General features: G+C 43.3%; 1 non-coding gene across 2 annotated transcripts in view; it reads left to right on the top strand.

Moving 5' to 3' along the window:
* Window positions 1–17596, top strand: part of LOC100354429 (uncharacterized) — a 57228-nt gene extending 39632 nt beyond the window's left edge. Inside the window, exon 5 of one of the 2 annotated variants that reach the window (XR_016213500.1) lies at window positions 1731–17596. This is a non-coding gene — a transcript (uncharacterized LOC100354429). The remainder of the gene's footprint in view (window positions 1–1730) is intronic. The other variant, XR_016213498.1, reaches the window with a different exon arrangement.
* Window positions 17597–20528: the final 2932 nt, after the last annotated feature.

Here is a 20528-nt window from a genome sequence, read left to right on the forward strand (position 1 = left end):
CTCCTAACCACTGGTTTACTCCACAAATGCCTACAAAGGCTGTGGCTGAACCTGGGAGCCAGGAACTCAATCCAAGTCTCCCACACAAATGGCAAGAGCCCAACTCCTTGAGCCGTCACGGTAGGCTGGAATCAGAAGTGGTGCCAGGACTCAAACCCAGGCACCCTGATATAGGATAAGGGTGTCTTAAGCAACATTTTAACTGTTGAGCCAAACAGCTGCCCCCCTCTATGTAACTTTTTAAAGAAAAAGAAAACAGATTCAGGAAACTGTATGAAGCAAATTACTAGAAAGAGAAAAATATTTTTAACTACCACCCAAGCCAAAAGAGAGCGCCCTATCAGTCACCTTAGTGTGACCCATCTCACCTCTACCCTCTTCCTTTCCCTAAGTAACTACTCTCTTGGCTTAAAAAAAAAATCGCATTATAGAGTTGGCACTGGGGCACTATGGGTTAAGCCCTGCTTGTGATGACAGTGTCCCATATCAGAGTGTTGGTTCAAGTCCTGACTACTCCATCTCCAATCCAGCTTCCTGCTAATGCACCAGGAAGGCAGCAAAATATTGCCCAGTTACTCGGGTCCCTGACACCAATGGGGTAGACCAGGGTGGAGTTCCTGGCTCCTGGCTTGGGCCTGGCTCACAGCTGACTGTTGTAGCCATTTGGGGAGTGAACCAGGAGATGGAAAATCTCTCTCTATCTATCTCTCCCTTTCTCTCTGTAATTCTGACTTTCAAATAAATAAATAAATCTTAAAAAAAAAAAAAAAAAGTGGAGGAGCCAGGATTCTAGCAATGGGATATGTGATGACAGTGTTTTAAAAGGCAGATTAACTCCCAACACCACAAAGCCAGCCCCATAGTCAATAAGTGAATAAGAAGCAAAGACAACCCAGTAGAAAAATGGGCAAAGGGTACAATCAGATCATTCACATGTGAAGATACAGAAAGGGTAAAAGAACCCCAAGCGCAGGAGTTCAGGCGCACTAATAATCAGTACAGTATTCTGCAGTATGATGTACCCAAGTCCATCTACTTCCCTACTGTTGGAAACTTAGATAATTTTAAGCTTATTCTTACATATAATGCCCAAGGAACATCTCTGCTCTATTTCTTTGGGAACAATTTATTTGAAATATTAAAACTTGTAAACTTAAACGTGGAATGTAATAGCAAACATCTTGCTATCTGGGTCCTGAATAGAGGTTGTGTGTTATGTGAATAAAACTAAAACTTCCCATCAGAATGTTCTTTGACTTTTATTTTTCATCATGTGCTTAATTTAATACACTTAGGGGCCACTGAAACTTTCTGGTCAGATTAGTTCAAACAGTCGGAAATTGTTCTGTCTCCTTGAAATAAAGCTGATTGAAGGATTACATTGTCTGAATAACTGTAGGATTCAAAAACTCTTTTATAAAGACTTACTTTATTTGTAAGTTTAAAAATATCCATAATTTCTTTCGGATTAATGGCCTAAACATGCATATTTGACCAGAGTCTTATTTTTTCATCCATCACAGTTATAGCTTGTTTGTTGTTCATTAGTTGTAAATATATTCTAGGGAGAAGATATTGTGGATCTACACTCAGTAGGGAAATAAAATAGTTACCAAATTTAAAATATATGTGTCAGGGCCGGTGCAATGGGATAGCAGGTAAAGCCACTGCCAGCACCACTGGCATCCCATATGGGCGCCGGTTCGAGTTCTGGCTACTTCACTTCTTAGCTCTCTGCTATGGCCTGGGAAAGCAGTAGAAGATGGCCCACGTCCTTGGGCCCCTGTACCCACGTGGGAGACCCAGAAGAAGCTCCTGGCTCCTGGCTTCAGATCAGCACATCTCCGGCCATTGCAGCCAATTGGGGAGTGAACCAGCAGATGAAACACACTCTTTCTCTCTGTCTCTCCTTCTCTCTCTGTGTAACTCTGACTTTCAAATAAATAAATAAATCTTTAAAAAAATAAATAAAAAATTAAATATATGTGTATTTTGTTCAGGAAATCCCAATTTTAGAAATCTCTCCTACAGAGATACTTGCAAAAGTGTGCACACACAAACAACACCTCACCCCATCCACACAAGGATGTTTGTAGTATTTGTAATTATTCAGGTGAAAATATGATAAATGCCAATCAATAAAGGGACAAACAAATCATGGCCTGTCATTATAATGAGTGACAGTACCACCTTGGAAAAATGTCTGTAAAAAGAGAATTCATTTCCATTGGTTCAAAAAATATTTTTAAGGAAGGGTTAACTTCAGTGGGACTAAGCAAACAAAGGAAGATGAAATAGCTCAAGACCGGTGACAGTGGAAAGCTATATCCGAGGGAGGGCCTAAGATGGGAGGAGAATATGTGGTACAACAGGACCCAGTGACATCTGGAACCACAGCCAGAGAAAGTTATAGCTACTGCAAAAGACAGGGCTGAAGACAGGCCATTTGGGGAGTGAGTCAACACAAATGGAAGATCTCTCTCTCTCTCTCTCTCTCTCTCTCTAACTCTGCTTTCAAATAAATAAATAAGTCTTTAAAAAAAAGTTGCATAGCATTATATAATGTTATTTTTGTAAAAGAAAATCTCAACCACACATTTGAAATATACTTGTTTGTGTAACCAAAAACATTATGTAGGAACATTAGCAAACTATCAAGTTCAGGATTACTCCTAGAGGGTGAGAACTGATGGCAAGAGAAAACTTCCATTCATCATTTTTATACTGCATACATTTTTCATAAGAAGCATGCTTTATTTTCTGATTAGAATAAATGTAACCTATATTTTCAAAGAAAAGAAAGCACTGTTACACTTAAGGTGAAGGCAACCATAACAGAAACACCTAAATGTTTATTACACGGTTAATACACTTAAGAATAAGGTATAAACATTCCAAAATTGATATTAATTCTTTTTTAACAAAGATTTATTTATTTATAGGACCAGTGCTGTGGTTAAGCCTCTGCCTGTGGCACCGGTATCCAATATGGGCACCAGTAGGAAGCTCCACTTCCAATCCAGCACTTTGCTAATGGCCTGGGAAGGCAGCAGAGGATGGCCCAAGTTCTTGGGCCCCTGCACCCATATGGGAGACATGTAAGAAGTTCCTGGTTCCTGGCTTCGGATAGGCGGGTTGTTGCAGCCATTTGGGGAGTGGACCAGTGGATTGATTTATTTATTTGAAAGGCAGAGTTACAGAGGGAGAGAGAGAGAGAGAGAAAGAGAGAGAGAGAGAGAGAGAGAGAGAGAGAGAGAGATCCCACCCACTGCTTTGATCCCTAAATGGCCACAACAGCCGGAGCTGGGCCAATCTGAAGCCAGGAGCCAGGAGCTTCATCCAGGTCTCCTACATGGGTCCAGGGGCCCAAGCACTTGGGCCATCTTCCACTGCTCTCCTGTGTGCATTAGCAGGGAGCTGGATTGGAAGTGGAACAGACTGGACACAAACCAGTGCTAAATATAGGCAAAAATAGCTTTTTTATTGTTAAAAATGTATTCAAAGGACAGAGAGATGAAGAGACAGGCAGAGCTTGCATCTGGTTCACTCCCAAATGACTGCAACAGTCAGGACTGGAGCAGGCTGCTGCTGGGTGCCAGGAACTCAATTCAGCTCTCCACATAGGTGGCAGGGACCCAACAATTTGAGCACTGGAGGGAGCTGGAGCTGAAAATTGTTCCTGGGTACTCTGATATGAGATTGGGTGTCTTGACTACAAGGCCAAATGCTTGTCTCAGAAATAATTTTTAAAGTGCTAAAACTTTCAGAAAAAAAAAAGTGGATTAGGCACTTTAGTTTCTTTTCTTATCATAAGGAGGTTAGAAGTCACACTCCATTCTATCTTATGAAAAGCTGAACAAACTGAAAAATCCACTCTGATTAGAACCATAACAGAGATGAAGTAACAGAGAAAACCACTATCTCCAGACTTGTAGAAACTTTTGAATGCAGAAAATCACAACTTACAGTGATGGGGTAGCAAAACCTGAACTGTAACATGAATTTTTGGAAGCTTGGTGTGGACCAGTCTGCAGGCTAAAAACTCCATGGACTCAAGAGTCATTGGGAGGTTCCCATCTTTTTGCTGGTTTTTACCTTTAGGAACTCTACCAGGTTCTCAAAGTGAATAGTGGAAGAAAATCCTCTCATGCTTCCAGCAGGGAGAGGAAATAGAAACCATCTTGGAATAGGCCAGAGCATTCTATTCTTATTAATAAAGTCTGCCCTGAGGACAAATGATTTAGGCAGAGCTTCCCCTGCTGAAGTTGTATAACAGTGCAACTGACCTGAGGGAGGGGAAAGACCAAAGCCGGCCTACTCTTAACTATTCTGTCCCAGCTAAGGGAGGAGGGATCTGGAAAGCATTTGTGAAGTTCACAGTCCAGAGCCAGAGGCTTACCAAAAGACTGAGACCTAACCATGGCAATATAGCATGTATCTTCTCCCCCATAAATCTTAGTTCTGCATCACTAAAGCCCTGGTTGCTACAATTCCTTTTGGCCAGCACACCATGACTGGCTCTCCAGAAAAAATTAAAAGGCATTTTACAAAGGGCAGAGAACAGTTTGAAGAGACCATGCAAGCATCAGAACTAGACTCAGGTCTGGCAGGGATATTGGAATTATCTATCAGATTGGGAATTTAAAACAATCATGATTAATATACTAAGAGATCCAAAGGATAAAGTAGACAGCATAGGAGAACTGATGGGTAATATAATCAGAGAGAAGAAAATTCTAAGAAACAAAAGAAATGTTAGAGACCAAAAATATTACAACAGAAATGAAGTTTGGACATGGCTGAGGGAAGACTCTGAACTTGGGGGTATCTCAGCAGGCACCTCCAAATCCAAAAAGGAGAGAGAAAAAAAGACTGAAGAGAAGATCCACACCAGAATATCAAGAACTGGGGCCAGTGCTGTGGCGGAGCAGGTTGGACTGCTGCTTGGGGTGCCCATATCTCATCCTGGAGCGCCAGTTTGAGTCCTTGTACTCTATTTCTTGTTGTTGTTGTTGTTTTGACAGGCAGAGTGGACAGTGAGAGAGAGAGACAGAGAGAAAGGTATACTCTATTTCTAATCCAGTTTGTGGCTAACGTGCTTGAGAAGTGGCAGGTGATGGCTGGAATACTTGAGTTCCTGCCACCCATGTGGGAGACCTGGAGGGAGGTCCTGACTGCTGTCTTCTGCCTGGCCCAGTCCCAGCTGTTACAGCCATTAAGGGAGTGAACCTGAACCAGCAGATGGATGCTCTCTCTCTCTCCCCCGCCTCCTACCACTCCCCACCTCCAGCTCAGTCACCCTGCCTTTCAAATAAATGAATAAATCTTAGGAAAAAGAATATAAAGAATTGTAGAAAACTATAAAAAGTATAATATTTTGAGATGAATATACTAGAATAAGAAACAACAAATATTTGAAGCAATTACTGAGAATGTCCCCAAACGAATGTCAAACACCAAATCACAGAGAGGGAACTCAGATAACACTAATAAAGATAAATGTCAGAAACAAATAAACAAGCCCCCCTACAGGTAAGCATAGTGTATTCAAACTACAGAAAATTAAAGATGAAGGAAAAAATTCTGATAGAACTCAGAGACAAAAACACTTGACTTATAGAAAAGCAAAGATTAGAATTACATCAAACACCCCAGAGATCATGCACACAAGAATAGAGTCCAGGGAAATTTTAATGTGTTGAGACAAAAGACCCACCAACCTAGAATTCTGTTCCCATGAAATTAACATTTAAAAGTGAAAGAGAAATAGAGACTTCCTCAAATAAACAAAAATGGAGGGAATTTATTGCTGGTAGACTTATCTCCCAAGAAATGTTAAAAAAAAAACCTTATTTAGAAAAAAGGAAAATCATATAGTCAGAAACTCAGATCTAAATTAAGGAAAGAAGAACCTTGAAGAAGTGAAGATACAATAAAACCTTTTCTTTTTCTTATTCATAATTGATCTAACGGCTAGCAGTTTGTTAAACACAATAGGAACAATATCTTTGCTAATGTAGGAATACCTAAGGTTATGTATGTTTATGTGTAAGTGAAATGAATGACAGCAACAAAAAAAAAAAAAAAAAAAAAAAAAAAAAAACAAGGAGAGGGAGAAATTAGGATGAGTTGTTTTTTTTTGTTTGTGTTTTTTTTTTTGTTTGTTTGTTTTTTGACAGGCAGAGTGGACAGTGAGAGAGAGAGACAGAGAGAAAGGTCTTCCTTTGCCGTTGGTTCACCCTCCAATGGCCGCCGTGGCCGGCGCACCGCGGCCGGCGCACCGCGCTGATCCGATGGCAGGAGCCAGGTACTTCTCCTGGTCTCCCATGGGGTGCAGGGCCCAAGCACTTGGGCCATCCTCCACTGCACTCCCTGGCCACAGCAGAGAGCTGGCCTGGAAGAGGGGCAACCGGGACAGAATCCGGCGCCCCGACCGGGACTAGAACCCGGTGTGCCGGCGCCGCAAGGCGGAGGATTAACCTAGTGAGCCGCGGCGCCGGCCAGGATGAGTTTTTATTATAAGGTACCCACACTACCTGAGAGGTGGTATGCTGTTATTTGAAAATGGATTTGGACTAGTTGTAAGTATGTATTGTAATCTAGGGCAACCACAAAAAAGGTAAAAAATATAAAAATATATATATGATATATATGATATACTAAGAAAGGAGAGAAAACAATCACAAAAAGTGATCAATTAAAATAAAAAGGGAAAAAAACCAAAAAACCCAAAACCTGAAACATAAAAATAGGAATAAAGAATAAGGACAGCAAATAGGAAACAGTAGGAAATATGACAGATACAAATCCAACTGTATCAATAAACAGTTTAAATGTCAGTGGTCGAAATATATCGGTTTAAAAAATTGATCGAGTAAATCAAAAAACAAGAACCAAGTACATATGTGTGTCTACAAAAAACCCACTTTGAACATAAAGGCACATATACATTAAGAGTAAATGCATGGGGGCCAGCACTGTGGCGTAGCAGGTAAAGCCGCCACCTGCAGTGCCGGCATTCCATATGGGCGCTGGTTCAAGACCCGCTGCTCCACTTCCAATCCAGCTCTCTGCTATGGCCTGGGAAAGCAGTAGAAGATGGCCCAAGTCTTTGGGCCCCTGCACCTGTGTGGGAGACTGGAAGAAACTCCTGGCTCCTGGCTTCAGATTGGCATAGCTCCAGCAGTTGCGGCCAATCGGGGAGTGAACCAGCAGATGGAAGACCTCTCTCTCTCTCTGTCTCTCCTTCTCTCTCTGTGTAACTCTGACTTTCAAATAAATACATCTTTAAAAAAAAAAAAAAAGAGTAAATGTATGGAGAAAGACATAGCTTCCTAACAACGAGTCAGAAGAAAGTCAGAGTTGCTGTACCAATTTCAAGCAGGACAGACTTCAGAGCAAGGAAAGGTATTGAGAATAAACAGGGGCATGACATAATGATAAAGGGGTCAATTCTTCAAGAAAACACAACAATCCTTTGTCTAACATATGTACTTTCAAACAGTGTCAGAGTATGTGAGCCCAAGGATGACAGAACAGAATGAGGAAATAAACCAATCCACAGTTAAAACTGGAGAATTTAACGCCCTTCGATCAGAAATGGATATATTCAGCAGGCAGAATATGGGTAAGGACATGGTTGATTTAATAACACCATCTGGGTGGATATTTGACCTAGCAGTTAAGATGCCCACATGCCACATCGGAGTGTCTGGATTTGAGCCTTGGCTCTGAATTCGAATTCCAGCTTCCTACTAATGCAGACATTCGGAGGCAGAAGCTGATGGCTCAAGTACTTGGGTCCTTGTCACCCACATGGGTGACCTTGATTGAATTCCTGAGCCATAAAATGTACCTTAACAATGCAATCCTAATCAATATCCCAGAAAGTTATCTTGTGTATACTGGCAAACCAACTCCAAAGTTTTTACAAAAGAATCAGTGTTTAGCCTAGTGGTTAAGATGCCCACATGTCACACTGGAGGGCCTGGGTTCAGTTTCAAGCTCTGGCTCCTAACTCTAGCTTCCTGCCAACACAGACTCTGAGAAATAGGGATGATGGCTTGCCAACCACCTGAGAGTCCTAGATTGTGTTTCTGGCTCTTGGCTTCAGCCCCAGCTCAGCCCCAGCCATTGCAGGCATTTGGGGAATGAGCCAGCAGAGGGAGCATTCTCTTTCTCTCTCTCTCTCTCTCTCTCTCTCTCTCTCTCTGCTTCTCAAATAAATCAAATAAAAAAAGTCTGAGACAGTCCCAGAATAGACAACACATTATTGAAAGAGAAGAATAAATCCAAACAACTGACATTACATGACTTTAACTGTACAGCTACAAGACAGTGTGGCAATGGTCAAATAACAGAACAATGGAGCAAAATAAAAAGCCCCCCAAAAATCCCACATAAATAGAGTCAATTGATCTTTGACCAATGAGCAAACAATGCAAGGAAGCAAAGACAGTTTTTTAACAAATGTTCATGGAAACTGGTTATCCACATTCACACATACACACACACACAAAGAATCTAGAAGCAGGCCTTACACTCTTCACAAACCTTATCTCAAAGTGGGTCACAGGCACAAATTTAAAATGTGAAACTTCCCAGGTGCATTAGAAGGGAGCTGGGTTGGAAGTGGAGTAGCCGATGTTTAAACCAGCACTCCTATATGGGATGCTGGCATAGCAAGTGGTGGCTTAACCTACTGTGCCATGACACTGGCCTCTGGGAGGAAATATTTGCAAAAGATATATATGATAAAGAACTATTACCCAAAATATACAAAGAACCCTTAAAATCCAACAATAAGTAAACAAAAAAGTTGACTTAAAAACTGCCAAAGACCTTAACAAATATCTCACCAAAGAAGATACATAGAAGGAAAAGAAATATATGAAAAGATGTCCAAATCATACGTCCCATCAGGGAAATACAAAATGAGATGGCAGTGAGATACCACTGCACATCTGTCAGTATGGCCAAAATCTAGAACACTGACAATATAGGATGTTGGTGGTGAGGATATAGAGTAACAGAAATTCTCATCCCTGGCTGGTGGGAATGCAAAATGGCACAGCTACATTAGAAGACGGTTTGGTACTTTGCTGCAAAACTGAACATACTTTCACCATAAGATCCAACAGTCATACTCCTTGGTATTGACCAAAAGGAGTTAAGAGCTTATATTCACACAAAACTGTGCATGAAGATATTTATATCATTTATATTTGTAATTACCAAAACTTGGAAGCAACCCAGATGTCTCTCTCAGTGGGTAAATGGGTATGTAATGATACATCCAGGTAATGGACTACTATCCAGTGCTAAAAAGAAGTGAGTTAACATACCATATAAAGACATGGGGAAAACTTAAATGCATATTACTAAGTGAAAAAAGCCAATCTGAAAAAGGGTATATATGTTCCCAACTATATGACATTCTGAAAAGGAAGAAGTGATGGAGACAGTAAAAAGATCAGTGGTTGACAGGGGCTCGGGGGGAGTGAGTGATGAACAGGTGGAAGACAAAGGGTTTTATTTTTTAGGGTGGTGAAACTGCTCTTTACGATATTATAGTGAAGAGCAAATCCACAGAATGTCCACCACCAAGAGGGAACCCTAATACAAACTGTGGGCTTGGGGTCAAGGTAGGTTCATTACATGTAACACATGTACCACTCTATGAGGATGATGATACCAGGGGAGGTTATGCATGCCTGGAGGCAGGGGTAGTATGGGATATCTCTGTTCCCCCACTCAATTTTGCTGTGACCCTCCATGAGCCAAACACTGCTCTAAAAATTAATGGAAACAAAAAAGATTGTAGAAAGATGAATTACATAATTTTCTCATTGAATTCAAAAGCAACTAAAATTGAAAACTCACTATATTTTAAAAATAATTAGAACAAAAATGATCAACTTTCAGGGTTCTAGGAAATACACACTTTGCTTCCTTCTGTTGTTTAGTGTGAACTGACGTAAGTCTTCTATCAAAAATAGGCTTTAAGAAGAGTTAAAAAAGAAAACCAATATCCAACATTCTCTTGCCTCTAAGAAACATGGTAAAAACTAAACTATTCCAAGGAGTCTTAACGTTGAAGGACAGTTTAAGATTTATTATGCCTCTGTAGATACAAAAAAAAAAAAAAAAAAAAAAAAAAAAAAAAGCAGGTGTTACAATCCAGGTTGCAAGGACTGCAGTGGAAGATAATGACTAAGCCCAAGAAAGGGAGAGACAAAAGCGATTGTCTCCTAGTGGCCTGGGAGATAAGAGAGTCTTTATAGCTTCAGGAGGAGTGTGGACTCAGCTGCAGTTTTCCTGGCATCAGAGGAAAAGACTTGTGGTAAATTAGATATGACTAATAGGGACTGTGGGGCAAACACTTCTATATTAATGATATAGAGTGTGTTTAACCCACAGGTTCCCAGGTGTTCTGTGCAGGTGTGTACACCTGTGGAGAAGGAAGTGGACCAACTTAAATTGCCTTCAGTTGATCCCATTAGGAAACCTGGGGCAATTGAGGAACTCCCAGTGTTAGATTTATCCAAACGAATAATCAAGTAAGATTACCAAACACATTCATTTTGCATATGTGCTGCCGAAGTGAGCACGAAACACATCTATTTTGAAAGCAATAGGCAAGGATGGTGGAGTCCTTCTTTACAAATAAAACCCCTGGGAGTTGGTGTTTGGTTCAGGGGTTAAGATGCTCATATCCCCCATCTGGGTTCCTGAGTTTGAATCTCACATGCAGTTCCAGACTCCAGCTTCTTGCTAATGTAGACTTTGGGAAGCAGTGGTCATGACTCAAGTACTTGAGTCCATGCCACCCATATGGGAGACCTGGTTTGAGTTACAGGCTCCTGGTTTCAGCTTGGCACAGCTTTGGCTGTCGTGGGCATTTGGGGAGTGAGCCAGCAGATGAAAGCTCATTCTCTGTCTTGTTCTGACTCTCAAATAAATGAATAAAAAATGAAACTTAAACAGAAAAGGAAAAATGCTGCTATAAAGCAGCACTTTTCAAAATTATATTTTATTGAATTAAAGGCAGGTAAGTTAATCAATGAAATACAACAGATTTTATAGAAGTATATGTATATAATGGGGGCCGGTGCTGTGAGGCAGTGGGTCAAAGCCTTGGCCTACAGCGCTGGCATCCTATATGAGCTTTGGTTCGAGTCCCGGCTGCTCCACTTCCAATCCAGCCCCCTGCTAATATGTCTGGGAAAGCAGTGGAGAATGGCCCAAGTGCTTGGGCCCCTGCCCTCACATGCGAGACTCAGAAGAAGCTCCTGACTCCTCGCTTTGGATTGGCCCAGCTCAGGCCATTGCAGCCATTTGGGGAGTGAACCAGCAGTTGGAAGACCTCTCTCTCTCTCTCTGCCTATATCTCTCTCTGTAACTCTGTCTTTCAAATAAATAAATACCTCTTTTTTTTTAAAGAAGTATATGTAAACAATGGCAGTAAATTAATATGAGACAAGCAATAACACATTTATAGAAAAGCATTTTTTTAAACAAAAAGTGATCAACATTATAACAGGAGAAGAATTTACATTCACCTTGCACTAAAATAAACTCCACTTGGGTCAGTTAGGTTAAAATGTTTATTGTGATTATTTTCTTTTTAGCTTTTTCTAAGCATCAGTTTCCCTTCCCATATTATACCACTTTCACTGTGATTTCCTGGCCTGAGAATTCTTCTCTGTGATTACAGGTAATACTGCTGGAAGGGTGAAGTCCCGTTACCCATTTCTGCTTGTTTCATTTCCCTATACAGTGCAGCCAGTGAACAGGCACTTGACCTAAGCTCGGAAAACCCAGTGATCAACTACTAGAACTTGGATTTTTTAAAAAAAGATTTAAAAATGTATTTGGAAGGCAATCTGCAGGTAAACTCCTCAAATGCAACAGCTGGGGCTGGACCAGTTCAAAGCCAGAAGCTGGGAAGTTAGTCTAGGTCTCCAAACATGGGCGGCAGGGACACAAGTACTTGAGCCATCATTTGCTGCTTCCCAGGAGACACATTAGCAGGAAGCTGAAATAGGGAGCAGAGCTGGGACTCCAACCCACATATTTGGATATAGGATGTAGGCATCCCAAGCAGTACTTTAATCACCACACCAAACACCTACCCCACAACTTTGATTTCTTTAAAATGTTTATTTTCTCCTGCTGGAAAAAATGATGGGTTGGATGGGTAGGAATAGTTAGAGAGGGGTGGGTCTTCCATTTGTGGTTTATTCCCCAAATGCCTGTAAAATACAGGGCTGGGCCAATCTGAAGCCAGGAGCCAGGGACTCCATCTATGTCTCCCTCAAGGGTGACAGAGCTCAAGTACCTGAACCATCATCTGCTATTTCCCAGGCGATGCATTAGCAGGAAGCTGGATTATAAGTGGAGTATCCAGGACTTGACCCAGGCACTATGACATGCAAATGTCCCAAGCAGTGGCTTAACCTGCTGCTCCATACTTCCTGTCCCACCAGAACTCTGATTTCTTTTTTGTTCCTTAGAGAGTTATTTTATTTGTTTGAAAGTCGGAGTGATAGGGAAATAAAGGGAAAGTCAAAGAAAGAGATCTTCCATTCATTCCCCAAATGGCTTCAACAGCTGGGTCTGGACCAGGCTGAAGCCAGAAGCTTCAAATTTCATCCAAGTCTCCCACATGGGTGGCAGGTATCATAGTACTTGGGCCATCTTCCATTGTTTCTCAAGCACATTAGCAGTGAGCGAATCAAAAGCAGAGCAGCCAAGATTTGAACTAGTGTTCTGACATGGAATGCTGGCATTGCAGGTGGTGGCTTAACTGGCTGTGCCACCAGGCCAGCCCCAACTTTGATTTCTAGGTAAATGCAAAGACAAGAAGGAGTAGTGGTTGGTCAATGGCACCTAAAGTCTTTGCTAACCACAAAACAGCTATTGTCATTCCAGTTTCTTGGTTCTCCAGAGCCCCTTTCCCACCATCAATCATGTTTCCTCAGACTCATAGCAACAGTCAGCCACAGAGAGAGTCTTCTTATGACCACATGAAGACTGCACTTCCAAAGAAATACTGAGAAGGAAGAGGGACTATGAGACACTTGGTGGTTGTTTCACCTTGGATTAGCTTCTCTACAAGCAAAGCACCTGGAGGTGGTCTGATGGCTTCCATTTTTTTCTCTTGCCTCCCCTCATGGCAGGGGTTTACCTTCTATTCCTTTGATGTTGTGGCTTGATGGACTTAACTGACCTGAGTAGAAGCTCTGAGTATCATTAGCCAACTTTGTCTCCACCGTATTTTGTACTTTATCTGTTCCATTCCATCCTACCAACACTAGTCACACCCCTGATACTCTCTCTCAACAACTCAGTAACCTTCTAATTTATCCCCTGGCTTTAGTGGCTCTAAAAACCACTCTTCCCACAACTGTCAATGATACCAACCCCGCAAGGCTACAGCTGAAAAATCTTTAGTGTTTCCCCTGCTATGGTATGGATGTGATTTGTCCCATTGAAAGATCATGTGTTTTAAGATTGAGGTGATGTGGGAGACAATGAAAAAAATTTTTTTAAGATCTATTTACTGGTCGGCACCGCGGCTCAATAGGCTAATCCTCTGCCTAGCGGTGCCGGCACACCGGGTTCTAGTCCCAGTCGGGGCACCGGATTCTGTCCCGGTTGCCCCTCTTCCAGGCCAGCTCTCTGCTGTGGCCAGGGAGTGCAGTGGAGGATGGCCCAAGTACTTGGGCCCTGCACCCCACAGGAGACCAGGAGAAGCACCTGGCTCCTGCCATCGGATCAGCGCGGTGCGCCAGCCGCAGCGCGCCGGCCGCGGTGGCCATTGGAGGGTGAACCAACGGCAAAAAGGAAGACCTTTCTCTCTGTCTCTCTCTCACTATCCACTCTGCCTGTCAAAAAAAAAAAAAAAAAAAAAAAAAGGATCTATTTACTTATTTGAAAGTCAGAGTTAGAGAGAGGCAGGGCAGAGAGAGAGAGAGAAAGTCTTCCAACCACTGGTTCACTCCCCACATGACTGCAACAGCCCAGGCTGGGCCAATCTGAAGCCAGGAGTTTCTTCCAGGTCTCCCACGTGGGTGCAGGGCCATTTTCTACTGCTTTCTCAGGTCATAGCAGAGAGCTGGATCAGAAATGAAACAGCCAGGACTCAAACCGGTGCCCATATGGGATGCCAGCACTGCGGGTGGTATCTTTTCCTGCTACAGCACCAGCCGGGCAATAAACCTTTAAGTGGGGCCTAGTGGGAGGTCCTTGGATCAGTTGGAGTTGTGTCCTTGGAAGGGATTAAAGTAGCCCTTGTGTGGATCCCTGAACTGTTGCCAAGAGTGAATTATTAAAATAGCAAACTAAACCCCTGAATGATGCTTTGGCTTCCTTTTTCAGATGTAATCTTGGGGGCTCGCATTGTGGCATAGCTTGTTAATCCATTGTCTGCAACACTGGCATCCCATATGAGCACCAGTTCATGTCCCAGCTGCTCCACTTCTGTTCTAGTTCCTTGCTAATGCACCTGGAAAAGCAGTGGAGGATGGCCCAAGTACTTAGGCCCTGAACCCATATGAGAGACCTGGAGCTCCTGGCTTTGGCCCAGTCCAGCCCTGGCCATTGCAGCCATCTGGTGAATGAACCAGTGGATGGAAGTCTCTCTCTTTCTCTCCTATACTCTTTGTAACTCTGCCTTTCAAATAAACAAATAAATATTTTTTTAAAGATGTGATCTCTTCCTCCCACACGTTTCCACCATTGTGACACCATCTGCCATCAGGCCCTGGTCAGAGGGCCAACCGACAGGGCTGCCTGGTTTTACCTTTGAATGTCCAGAACTGTGAGCTACACAAACCTTTTTCCTTTTATTTTTTTAAATATTTATTTTATTTATTTGAAAGGCAGAGTTACAGAGAGAGAGAGAAAGAGAGAGAGAGAGAGGTCTTCCATCTGCTGGTTCATTCCCCAGATGGCCACAACAGCTAAGGTTGGGCTAAACCAAAGCCAGGAGCCAGGAGCTTCCTCTTGGTCTCCCACATGGTACAAGGCCTCAAGCACTTGGTCCATTCTCTGCTGCTTTCCCAGGCACATTAGAAAGGAGCAAGATCAAAAATGGAGCAGCCAGGGCTCAAAAAGACACTCATGTGGGATGCCTGTGCTTTAAGTGGCGGCTTTATCACCTGCGCCACAGAGCTGTCCTAACTTTACTTTATAAACTTAGCCCGCATCTGGTATTTCATAACATTGATGAAAAGGAGGCTAATACAGTTTTCCCCTAACATGGTGTTTGAGAGCCACTGTGGCTTGGTTACTCTATAACCCTTCAACCTCATCTCTGGGCATTCCCAGCTTCCCACTCTATTCTTAGCAATGCCAAACTTCCTGAAACATCCTGAACAATCCTCTGTGCCTTTGTCTATTATGTTCTCTCATCCTGCACCTCCTTTCTCTCCAAATCTTCGTCCATTCTGTTCAAATCTCAAGGGTCAGCTAAATACCAGTGCTTCCAGAAAATCTTCCCTAGTACTTCCCAGGCAGGCACTTTCTCTGTGCTTACTTGTTCCCGACACATACTTCTTACATTTCCCACACTAAATGGAAATGTTTGGTTCTGTATCTTTCTCTTCCAATGCTCAGCCATCTCTTGGAATAGACACTGTATCTTGTTCAACTTTTTAGCCTCAAACTAGCCTGATTTTCTGGCACATGATAGGGAATCAATGCACATTTGTGGAGCTGAAATAAGCCAAACTAAGCATTAATTTAAGAAAATTCTGGAGCTGGCATTGTGGTGCAGTGGGTTAAGCCGCCACTTGTGATGCCAGCATTCCATATGGGAGAACCAGTTCCAGTCTTAGCTGCTCCACGTGCAATCCAGCTCTCTGCTAATGCACCTGGGAAAGCAGCAGGAGATGGTCCAAGTCCCTGGGCCCCTGCCACCCATGTGGGAGACCTGGATGGAGTTCCAGGTTCCTGACTTTGGCCTGGCCCACCCCTGGCTAATGTGGCCATCTGGGGAATGAACTGGTGGATGAAAGATCTTAATCGCCCTGTCAGTCTGCCTTTCTAATAAACACAATAAATCTTAAAACAAAACTGAGTTGTCTCAAGGCCTTCTGGTGCTATTCTTACAAAATTGATGGCATTATGAATTGGTCCTTCTAGAAAGATGTTCATTCCCCTTCATTTGATTTCTTCTCATTATGAATATTCCCCAAAGAAATACTCCTAAGGGAGAGAGTGTACACAGATGTCCTAGAAATGCTAACGGTAACAGTGGAAAAAATTGGAAGCAATCCAAGTGTCTAACAGGGAAATGACTAAGCAAACAACAGGATTATTACATAACTATTAAAAATGACAGAGGTGAGGACTATGTCAACATAGAGAAGTGTGTAACTGCAGGAACGTTAGGTGGAAAAACGAACTCAGACTCGTGTTTAAACACTCGTGTTGAAGAATGTTTGTGTACATTAACAAAGATCGGAGGCCAATTTGGAGAAATAAAAATGACCAGATTTCAGTGTTCACTGTGTTGTTTTTTTCCTGGCTTCCAAGAATGTTTGACAATATTAATGAGATCCCATGCGAGCTAGATATCCTCAAAATCATCGGCAGAAAAAGTACTCTAAGTTATCTACTAGGTTGTATATTCCAAGAGATTACTTAATGTTAAATTCTCGTAAAACTGCTATTAAAACAATGACATTTCTCCTAGTGAACTGAATACTTTTCATGAGTTAAATTCAGCAAGCAACTTTGAGAGTTTATACCTAGAGTGCTTACATTCTCATGAAATTCACAAAAATCACGGCCAAAAATCCTCAAGTGAGTATCTGTTGTGTAATTCACTTTTCTTCATGTGAGTGAATATCCATATTAGAACAGATTACAAGGAGAAGTCTGGAAGACCTGTGGCCTAAACTTCACATTCACAGATTGTTTCAATTTCATACTTTTGATGTCTCCAAAAGAGGTTCTGTAAACAGTCACTGAGATACATGCATGAGGAGTAAAAGGGAAAAGTGATTGTTGTATAATTTGAAACTTGTGCTATCTCACTACTGCAGTGCACTATGAATTAATATCATTAAATCCTGTGGTTACATTATAAATTAAACATAATTTTATATTCTGTTTTAGAATTTCTTCATTTTTTAAATTCACCAACAGCCTGGAGGTGGCCTGGGCATCAGGGGGATTCTGAGAATAATTATCAGTCTCTTTAAAATGCAATAGTTTTGGGGCACGTATTTGATGCATTGATTAAGATGCTGTTTAGGGGGCTGGCGCTGTGGTGCAGCAGGTTAAAGCCCTGGCCTGAAGCGCCGGCATCCCATATGGGCGCCAGTTCTAGTCCTGGCTGCTCCTCTTCTGATCCAGCTCTTTGCTATGGCCTGGGAAAGCAGTAGAAGATGGCCCAAGTCCTTGGACCCCTGCACCTGCGTGGGAGACCCGGGGGAAGCTCCTGGCTTCGGATTGGCACAGCTCTGGCTGTTGCGGCCATCTGGGGAATAAACCAGCGGATGGAAGAACTCTCTCTCTGTTTCTACCTTTCTCTGTAACTCTGTCTTTCAAATAAATAAAATAAATCTTCAAAAAAAAAAAAAAAGATGCTGTTTAAGACACCCACCCACATCCCATACTGGAGTGCCTGGGTTCAAGGCCCAACCTTGCTCCTGATTCCAGCTTCCTGTTAATGTATACCCTGGGAGGCAGCAGGAGATAACTCAAGTATTTGGGTTCCTGCCACCTGCATGGGAGATCTGGGTTGAGTTCCCAACTCCTGGTTTTGGCCTTGCCCAGTCATAGCTGTTTCAGGCATCTGAGGAGTGAACTAGTAAATGAAAGTACTTTGTCTGCCCCCCGCCATGTTTTCTTTTCAAATTAACTTTTTTAAAAAAGCGATAGTTTTAAATAGGTGCCTAATACTAACAGGCTATTAATAATTATACAGGATAAACACCTGGCAAACTACTGTCCACCAACCTTATGGTTTCTGCTGCCATGTACAAGTGGTCAGAGTATCAGAAGTTTCTAAAACAGAGGTTCCCAACAGCAGCTGCAAGTCAGACTCACCTGCATTTTCCCAGGCCCTGCTCCAGACGTCCGGAATTAGACTCTGCAGGGCTGGGGAGATTCCCATGCTTACAAAGCTCTTGACCTCTTGCTTCCTGCACTGAATGCCCTTACGGCTCTAGGTCTTGGAATCAAGCTGGCTATAATGAGGGTCAACCACTCTCTGCAGTGAGGTCACCCTGGAGTGATGTGTTACAAGGGAAAGAAGAGAGAGGGAGGAGGAGGAGGAGGGAGAGGGGGAGAGAGAAAGAGAGGGGGAGGGGAAAAGAGAGAGAGAATCTCTTTTCTGCTGCTTCACTCTCCAAATGTCCACAATGGTTGGGGTGGGAGCTGAAGCATGAAGCCAGGAACTCAACCCAGGTCTTTCACATGGGTGTCAGGAACTCAACTACTTGATGCACCACCATGGACTCCCAGGGTGCACCTTAGCAGGCACGGTGAATCAAGAACTGGAACTGGGTATAGAACCCAGGCACTCTGGGCCAGCGCCATGGCTCAATAGGCTAATCCTCTGCCTGTGACGCCAGCACACCGGGTTCTAGTCCCGGTCGGGGTGCCGGATTCTGTCCCAGTTGCCCCTCTTCCAGGCCAGCTCTCTGCTGTGGCCCGGGAGTGCAGTGGAGGATGGCCCAAGTGCTTGGGCCCTGCACCCGCATGGGAGACCAGAAGCACCTGGCTCCTGGCTTCGGATAAGCGCGGTGCGCTGGCCACAGCAGCCATTGGAGGGTGAACCAACGGTAAAGGAAGACCGTTCTCTCTGTCTCTCTCTTTCACTGTCCACTCTGCCTGTAAAAAAAAAAAAAAAAAGGAACCCAGGCACTCTGATGTGAGAAGCGGGTGCCCTAACCTGCCACTTAGCTGCCAGGCCAAATGCCTGCCCCCAGTCCACAAATTTTTGGAGGGGAAACAATTCTCACATAGAATTTATGATCAAAATACCTTCAATTGTTTCTCAAATTTCTTACCATGCTTTGCTGTATGAAAGTAGACAAGTGTCGAGTCAACAATGCTCTGGTCTCAGTTCTTGTAAATAATGTCAAGGTCAAGCTTCTGCAGCCAGAAAAACTGCAACTATCCCAAACTGTCAGATGACTGGGTTTCTCCCTTCTTCCATGATAAAGGAAATATGGGAAAAACTGGTGCTGAGCGAAGTGAGAAACAGTGCAGGATAGGGGCTGATCGCAGTACACTGTGGTCTACTCTCCTACACCTTCAATTTCTCCATCTTCCTTGTGTCCTGTCATTCCTGACGCTCTAAAGAAGATCCCAGGAAAATTCCTCAGCCACAAAATAAAGACAATGTCCAGGGAATCTGGGGAGCAGAACAGAACTATAGAGTCAGGGCTCTTTCAAAAAAGGGAGGGAGGGGCTGGCATTGTGGCTGGCACCCCATTTGGATGCCAGTTTGAGTCCTGGCTGCTCCACTTGCAAACCAGCTCCCTGCTAATGCACCCGGGAAAGCAGCAGAACATGGTCCAAGTACTTGGGCCACTGCCATCCATGTGGGAGACCCAGATGGAGTTCCTGCTTCCTGGGTTCTGGCCTGGCCCAGCCCTGGCTATTGGGGTCATGTCGGGGAGTGAACCAGCAGATGGCACATCCCTCTCTCTCTCCTGTCTCTAACTCTGCCTTTCAAATAAATAAATCTTTAAGAAAAAAAAAAAAAGAGGGTTTGCTCCCTCCTTATCCACCCTGCCTCCCCACCCCCACCGTGCCATTGCTTCTGGCACATCTCTCAGGTTTGCGGGGGCAGAGGAAAATATTCTTCCACATCTTACTGCAAAAGTGTAGGTACATACCAGAGGCATCTTGATTGAAGTGATATTTCCCTTTCAAGGAGCTGTAAACAGAGTATTTGAAGATGAATCGAATTCAGAGCCATCATGTTCAAAAGGTCTATGGTTTTGTTGCTAAATACAAAGTATTTCTATGAAATGGGGATTTAATCATGCTCTAGAATCAAATGGCTGCTAAGGCTTTCCAAATAGGGGTGGGTGTCTGGAGTAGCAGTGAAAATGCCCGTATCACATATCAGTGTCTGCGTTCAAGTCCAGGCTCCACTTCCAATTCCAGCTTTTGTGTTAATGTGCACCCTTGGGGGTAGTGGTAACGGCTCACATACTTGGGTCCCTGACACCCACTTGGGAGATCTAGATTGAATTCCTGGCTCCTGGTTTCAGTCTGAACCAGCCTTTCCTGCTGTGGATATTTAGAGAGGAAACCAGTAGATGGGAGATTGCTGTCTGTCTGTCTCTGTCTCTCTGCCTATCAAATAAATAAAAAATAAATAGGGGCCAGCGCTGTAGTGCAGCGGGTGAAGCTGCCACCTGCAGTGCCAGCATCTCATATGGGTGCCAGTTTGGGTCCCAGCTGCTCCACTTCCAATCCAGCTCTCTGCTGTGGCCTGGGAAAGTGATGGAGGATGGCCCAAGCCCTTGGGCCCCTGCACCTGTGTGGGAGACCCA

The sequence above is a fragment of the Oryctolagus cuniculus genome, chromosome 9, assembly GCF_051225735.1.
Source record: "Oryctolagus cuniculus isolate XC-2025 breed Fujian yellow rabbit chromosome 9, ASM5122573v1, whole genome shotgun sequence".
Lineage (NCBI taxonomy): Eukaryota > Metazoa > Chordata > Mammalia > Lagomorpha > Leporidae > Oryctolagus > Oryctolagus cuniculus.